This window comes from Schistocerca americana, unplaced genomic scaffold (genome assembly GCF_021461395.2).
Source record: "Schistocerca americana isolate TAMUIC-IGC-003095 unplaced genomic scaffold, iqSchAmer2.1 HiC_scaffold_29, whole genome shotgun sequence".
Classification (NCBI taxonomy): domain Eukaryota; kingdom Metazoa; phylum Arthropoda; class Insecta; order Orthoptera; family Acrididae; genus Schistocerca; species Schistocerca americana.
Genome location: NW_025726005.1, coordinates 4527016 through 4534376, shown reverse-complemented (window position 1 = coordinate 4534376; position 7361 = coordinate 4527016).

The following is a 7361-nucleotide window of genomic DNA, read 5'->3' as shown; positions in this document are numbered from 1 at the left end:
CTCCTGTGAGTCCTGTTTTTGTTTCCGATGGTTCACTTCAGGTTTGCTGTATCCCTTGTTCCTTCTTATTGACGATGAAACACAGAAATTGCATTCCAATTTAATGCAAAAGGCACAATGCCGACTTAAGTACAAGGGGACGGACACTCTCACTTTCTATGATTTGCACCTCTCCTGTGAGTCCAGTTTTCGATTCCGATGCTTCACTTCAGGGTTACTGTATCCCATGGACCTTCTAATTGACGATGAAACACAGATAATGCATCCGAATGTAATACAAAAGGCACAATGTCGACCTCAGTACAAAAGGACTGACACTCTAACTTTCTATGATTTGAACCTCTCCTGTGAGAACAGTTTTATATTTCGATGCTTAACTTCAGGTTTACTGTATCCCTTGGACCTTCTTATTGACGATGAAACACAGTATTGCATCCGAATTTAATACAAAAGGAGCGATGCCGACTTAAGAACAAGTGGACTGACACTCTCACTTTCTATGATTTGAACCTCTCCTGTGAGTCCAGTTTTAGATTCCGATGCTTCACTTCAGGTTTACTGTATCCCTTGGACATTCTTATTGACGATGAATCACAGAGATTGCATCCGAATTTAATACAAAACGCACAATGCCGACTTAAGTACAAGAGGACTGACACTCTCACTTTGTATGATTTGAACCTCTCCTGTGACTCCAGTTTTAGATTCCGATGCTTCACTTCAGGGCTGCTGTATCCCTTGGAGCTTCTTATTGCCGCTGAAACACAGAAATTGCTTCCGAATTTAATACAAAAGGCACAATGCCGACTTAAGTACAAGATGACTGACACTCTAACTTTCTATGATTTGAACCTCTCCTGTGAGTCCAGTTTCAGATTCCGATGCTTCACTTCAGGTTTAGTGTATCTCTTGGACCTTCTTATTGACGATGAAACACAGAAATTGCATCTGAATTTAATACAAAAGGCACAATGCCGACTTAAGTACAAGAGGACTGACACTCTCACTTTCTATGATTTGAACCCCTCCTGTGAGCCCAGTTTTAGATTTCGATGCTTTACTTCAGGTTTACTGTATCCTTGGACCTTCGTATTGACGATGAAATACAGAAATTGCATCCGAATTTTATACAGAAGGCACAATGCCGACATTAGTGCAAGAGGACTGACACTCTCACTTTCTATGCTTTGAACCTCTCCTGCGAGTCCAGTTTTAGATTCCGATGCTTCACTTCAGGTTTACTGTATCCCTTGTACCTTCTTATTGACGATGAAAGAAAGAAATTGCATCCGAATTTATTACAAAAGGCACAATGCCGACTTAAGTACAAGAGGAATTACACTCTAACATTCTACGATTTGAACCTCTCCTGTGAGAACAGTTTTAGATTCCGATGCTTCACTTGAGGTTTCCTTTATACCTTGGACCTTCTTATTGACGATGAAACACAGAAATTGCATCCGAATTTAATATAAAAAGCACAATGCCGACTTAAGTACAAGAGGACTGACACTCACACATTATATGATTTGAACCTCTCCTGTGAGTCCAGTTTTTGATTCCGATGGTTCATTTCCGGTTTACTGTATACCTTCGACCTTCCTATTGACGATGAATCACAGAAATTGCATCCGAATTTAATACAAAAGGCACAATGCCGACTTAAGTAAAAGGCGACTGACACTCTAGCTTTTTATGATTTGAACCTCTCCTGTGAGTCCAGTTTTAGATTCCGATGCTGCACTTCAGGTTTACTGTATCCCTTGGACCATCTTATTGACGATGAAACACAGAAATTACGTCCTAATTTAATACAAAGGGCACAATGCCGACTTAAGTACAAGAGGACTGACACTCTAACTTTCTATGATTTGAACCTCTCCTGTGAGTCCAGTTTTAGATTCCGATGCTTCACTTCAGGTTTACTGTATTCCTTGGTCGTTCTTATTGACGATGAAACACAGAAATTACATCGGAATTAAATTCAAAAGGCACAATGCCGACTTAAGTACAAGAGGACTGACATTCACACATTATATGATTTGAACCTCTCCTGTGAGTCCAGTTTTTGATTCCGATGGTTCATTTCCGGTTTACTGTATACCTTCGACCTTCCTATTGACGATGAATCACAGAAATTGCATCCGAATTTAATACAAAAGGCACAATGCCGACTTAAGTACAAGACGAATGACACTCTAACTTTTTATGATTTGAACCTCTCCTGTGAGTCCAGTTTTAGATTCCGATACTTCACTTCAGGTTTTTTGTATCCCTTGGACCATCCTATTGACGATGAAACACAGAAATTGCATCCGAATTTAATACTAAAGGCACAATGCCGACTTAAGTACAAGAGGACTGACACTCTAACTTTCTATGATTTGAACTTCTCCTGTGATGCCAGTTTTAGATTCCGATGCTTCACTTCAGGTTTACTGTATCCCTTGGACCTTCTTATTGACGATGAAACACAGAAACTGCATCCGAATTTAATACAAAAGGCACAATGCCGACTTAAGTACAAGAGGACTGACACTCTAACTTTCTATGATTTGAACCTCTCTTGTGAGTTCAGTTTTAGATTTCGATGCTTAACTTCAGGTTTACTGTATACCTTGCACCTTCTTATTGACGATGAAACACAGAAATTGCATCGGAATTAAATTCAAAAGGCACAATGCCGACTTAAGTACAAGAGGACTGACACTCTAACTTTCTATGATTTGAACCTCTCCTGTGATGCCAGTTTTCGATTCCGATGCTTCACTTCAGGTTTACTGTATCCCTTGTACCTTCTTATTGACGATGAAAGAAAGAAATTGCATCCGAATTTATTACAAAAGAATCAATGCCGACTTAAGTACAAGAGGAATGACACTCTAACTTTCTACGATTTGAACCTCTCCTGTGAGAACAGTTTTAGATTCCGATGCTTCACTTGAGGTTTCCTTTATACCTTGGACCTTCTTATTGACGATGAAACACAGAAATTGCATCCGAATTTAATATAAAAGGCACAATGCCGACTTAAGTACAAGAGGATTGACACTTTAACTATCAATGATTTGAACCTCTCCTGTGAGTCCAGTTTTTGATTCCGATGGTTCAATTCCGGTTTACTGTATACCTTCGACCTTCCTATAGACGATGAATCACAGAAATTGCATCCGAATTTAATACAAAAGGCACAATGCCGACTTAAGTAAAAGGCGACTGACACTCTAGCTTTTTATGATTTGAACCTCTCCTGCGAGTCCAGTTTTAGATTCCGATGCTTAACTTCAGGTATACTGTATCCCTGGGACCATCTCATTGACGATGAAACACAGAAATTGCATCCGAATTTTATACAAAAGGCACAATGCCGACTTAAGTACAATAGGACTGACACTCTCACTTTCTATGATTTGAACCTCTCCTGTGAGTGCAGTTTTAGATTCCGATGCTTCACTGCAGGTTTACTGTATCCCTTGAACCTTCTAATTGACGATGAAACACAGAAATTGCATGCGAATTTAATACAAAAGGCACAATGCCGACTTAAGTACAAGAGGACTGACACTCTAACTTTCTATGATTTGAAACTCTCCTGTGAGTCCAGTTTTAGTATCCCATGCTTCACTTCAGGCTTACTGTATACCTCGGAACTTCTTATTGACGATGAAACACAGAAATTGCATCGGAGTTAAATTCAAAAGGCATAATGCCAGCTATAGTAAAAGAGGACTGACACTCTAATTTTCTATGATTTGAACCTCTCCTGTGAGTCCAGATTTATATTCCGATGCTTAAATTCAGGTTTACTGTATCCCTTGGACCTTCTTATTGACGATGAAACACAGAAATTGCATCCGAATTTGATACAAAAGGAACAATGCCGACTTAAGTACAAGTGGACTGACACTCTCACTTTCTATGATTTGAACCTCTCCTGTGAGTCCAGTTTTAGATTCCGATGCTTCACTTCAGGTTTACTGTGTACCTTGGACAATTCTATTGACGATGAAACACAGAAATTGCATCCGAATTTTATACAAAAGGCACAATGCCGACTTTGGTGCAAGAGGACTGACACTCTAACTTTCTATGATTTGAACATCTCTGTGAGTCCAGTTTTAGATTCCGATGCTTCACTTCAGGGCTACTGTATCCGTTGGACCTTCTTATTGATGATGAAACACAGAAATTGCTTCCGAATTTAATACAAAAGGCACAATGCCGACTTAAGTATAAGAGGACTGACACTCTAACTTTCTATGGTTTGAACCTCTCTTGTGAGTCCAGTTTCAGATTCCGATGCTTCACTTCAGGTTTACTGTATCCCTTGGACCTTCTTATTGACGATGAAACACAGAAATTGCATCTGAATTTAATACAAAACGCACAATGCCGACATAAGTACAAGAGGACCGACACTCTCACTTTCTATGATTTGAACCCCTCCTGTGAGTCCAGTTTTAGATTTCGATGCTTTACTTCAGGTTTACTGTATCCTTGGACCTTCTTATTGACGATGAAACACAGAAATTGCATCCGAATTTTATACAAAAGGCACAATGCCGACTTTGGTGCAAGAGGACTGACACTCTCACTCTCTATGTTTTGAACCTCTCCTGCGAGTCCAGTTTTAGATTCCGATGCTTCAGTTCAGGTTTACTGTATCCCTTGTACCTTCTTATTGACGATGGAAGAAAGTAATTGCATCCGAATTTATTACAAAAGGCACAATGCCGACTTAAGTACAAGAGGAATGACACTTTAACTTTCTACGATTTGAAATTCTCCTGTGAGAACAGCTTTAGATTCCGATGCTTCACTTGAGGTTTCCTTTATACCTTGGACCTTCTTATTGACGATGAAACACAGAAAAAATGCATCCGAATTTAATACAAAAGGCACAATGCCGACTTAAGTACAAGACGACTGACACTCTAACTTTCTATGATCTGAACCTCTCCTGTGACTCCAGTTTTAGATTCCGATGTTTCACTTCAGGTTTACTGGATACCTTGGACCTTCTTATTGACGATGAAACACAGAAATTGCATCGGAATTAAATTCAAAAGGCACAATGCCGACTTAAGTACAAGAGGACTGACACTCTAACTTTCTATGATTTGAACCTCTCCTGTGAGTCCAGTTTTAGATTCCGCTGCTTCACTTCAGGTTTACTGTATCCCTTGGACCTCCTTATTGACGATGAAACACAGAAATTGCATCTGAATTTAATACAAAAGGCACAATGCCGACTTAAGTACAAGACGAGTGACACTCTAACTTTCTATGATTTGAACCTCTCCTGTGAGTCCTGCTTTAGATTCCGATGCTTCACTTCAGGTTCACTGTATACCTTGGACCTTCTTATTGACGATGAAACACAGAAATTGCATCGGAATTAATTTCAAAAGGCACAATGCCGACTTAGGTACAAGAGGACTGACACTCTAACTGTCTATGGTTTGAACTTCCCCTGTGAGTCCAGTTTTAGATTCCGATGCTTCACTTTAGGTTTGCTGTGTACCTTGGACCTTTTTATTTACTATGAGGCACAGAAATTGCATCGCAATTAAATACAAAAGGCACAATGCTGGCATAAGTACAAGAGGACTGCCACTCCAACCTTCTATGATTTGAACCTCTCCTGTGAGTCCAGTTTTAGGTTCCGATGCTTAACTTCAGGTTTACTGCATCCCTTGGACCTCCTCATTGACGATGAACATAGAAATTGCTTCCGAACGTTATACAAAAGGCACAATGCCGACTTAAGTACAAGAGGACTGACACGCTCACTTTCTATGATTTGAACCTCTCCTGTGAGTCCAGTTTCAGATTCCGATGCTTCACTTCAGGTTTACTGTATCCCTTGGACCTTCTTATTGACGATGAAACACAGAAATTGCATCCGAATTTAATACAAAGGGCACAATGCCGACTTAAGTACAAGAGGACTGACACTTTCATTTTCTATGATTTGCACCTTTCCTGTGAGTCCAGTTTTAGATTCCGATGCTTCACTTCAGGGTTACTGTATCCCTTGGACCTTCTTATTGACGATGAAACACAGAAATTGCATCCGAATTTTATACAAAGTGCACAATGCCGACTTACGTACAAGAGGACTGACACTCTAACTTTCTATGATTTGAACCCCTCCTGTGAGTCTAGTTTTAGATTCCCATGCTTCACTTCACGTTTACTGTATACCTCGGAACTTCTTTTTGATGATGAAACACAGAAATTGCATGGGAATTAAATTCAAAAGGCATAATGCCGACTTAAGTACAAGTGGACTGACACTCTAACTTTCTATGATTTGAACCTCTCCTGTGAGTCCAGTTTTAGATTCCGATGCTTTTCTTCAGGTTTACTGCATCCCTTGGACCTTCTTATTGACGATGAAACACAGAAATTGCATCCTAATTTAATACAAAAGGAACAATGCCGACTTAAGTACAAGTGGACTGACACTCTCACTTACTATGATTTGAACCTCTCCTGTGAGTCCAGTTTCAGATTCCGATGCTTCACTTCAGGTTTAATGTATCCCTTGACATATCTTATTGACGATGAAACACAGAAATTGCATTCGAATTTAATACAAAAGGCACAATGCCGACTTAAGTACAAGAGGACTGGCACTCTCACTTTCTATGGTTTGGACTTCTCCTGTGATTCCAGTTTTAGATTCCCATGCTTCAGTTCAGGTTTACTGTATCCCTTGGACCTTCTTATTGACGATGAAACACAGATATTGCATCCGAATTCAATACAAAAGGCACAATGGCGACTCAAGAAAAAAAGGACTGACACTCTCACATTCTATGATTTGAACCTCTCCTGTGAGTCCAGTTTTAGATTCCGATGCTTCACTTCAGGTTTACTGTATCCCTTCGACCTTCTGATTGACGATGAAGCACAGAAATTGCATCCGAATTTAATACAAAAGGCACAATGCCGACTTAAGTACAAGAGGACAGACACTCAAACTTTCTATGATTTGAACCTCTCCTGTGAGTCCAGTTTTAAATTCCGATGCTTCACTTCAGGTTTACTGTATACCTCGGAACTTCTTATTGACGATGAAACACAGAAATTGCATCGGAATTAAATTCAAACGGCACAACGCCGACTTAAGTACAAGAGGACTGACACTTTAACTTTCTATGATTTGAACCTCTCCTGTGAGTCCAGTTTTAGATTCCGATGCTTCACTTCAGGTTTACTGTATCCCTTGGACCTTCTTATTGACGATGAAACACAGAAATTGCATCTGAATTTAGTACAAAATGCACTATGCCAACTTAAGTACAAGAGGACTGTCACTCTCACTTTGTATGATTTGAACCTCTCTAGTGAGT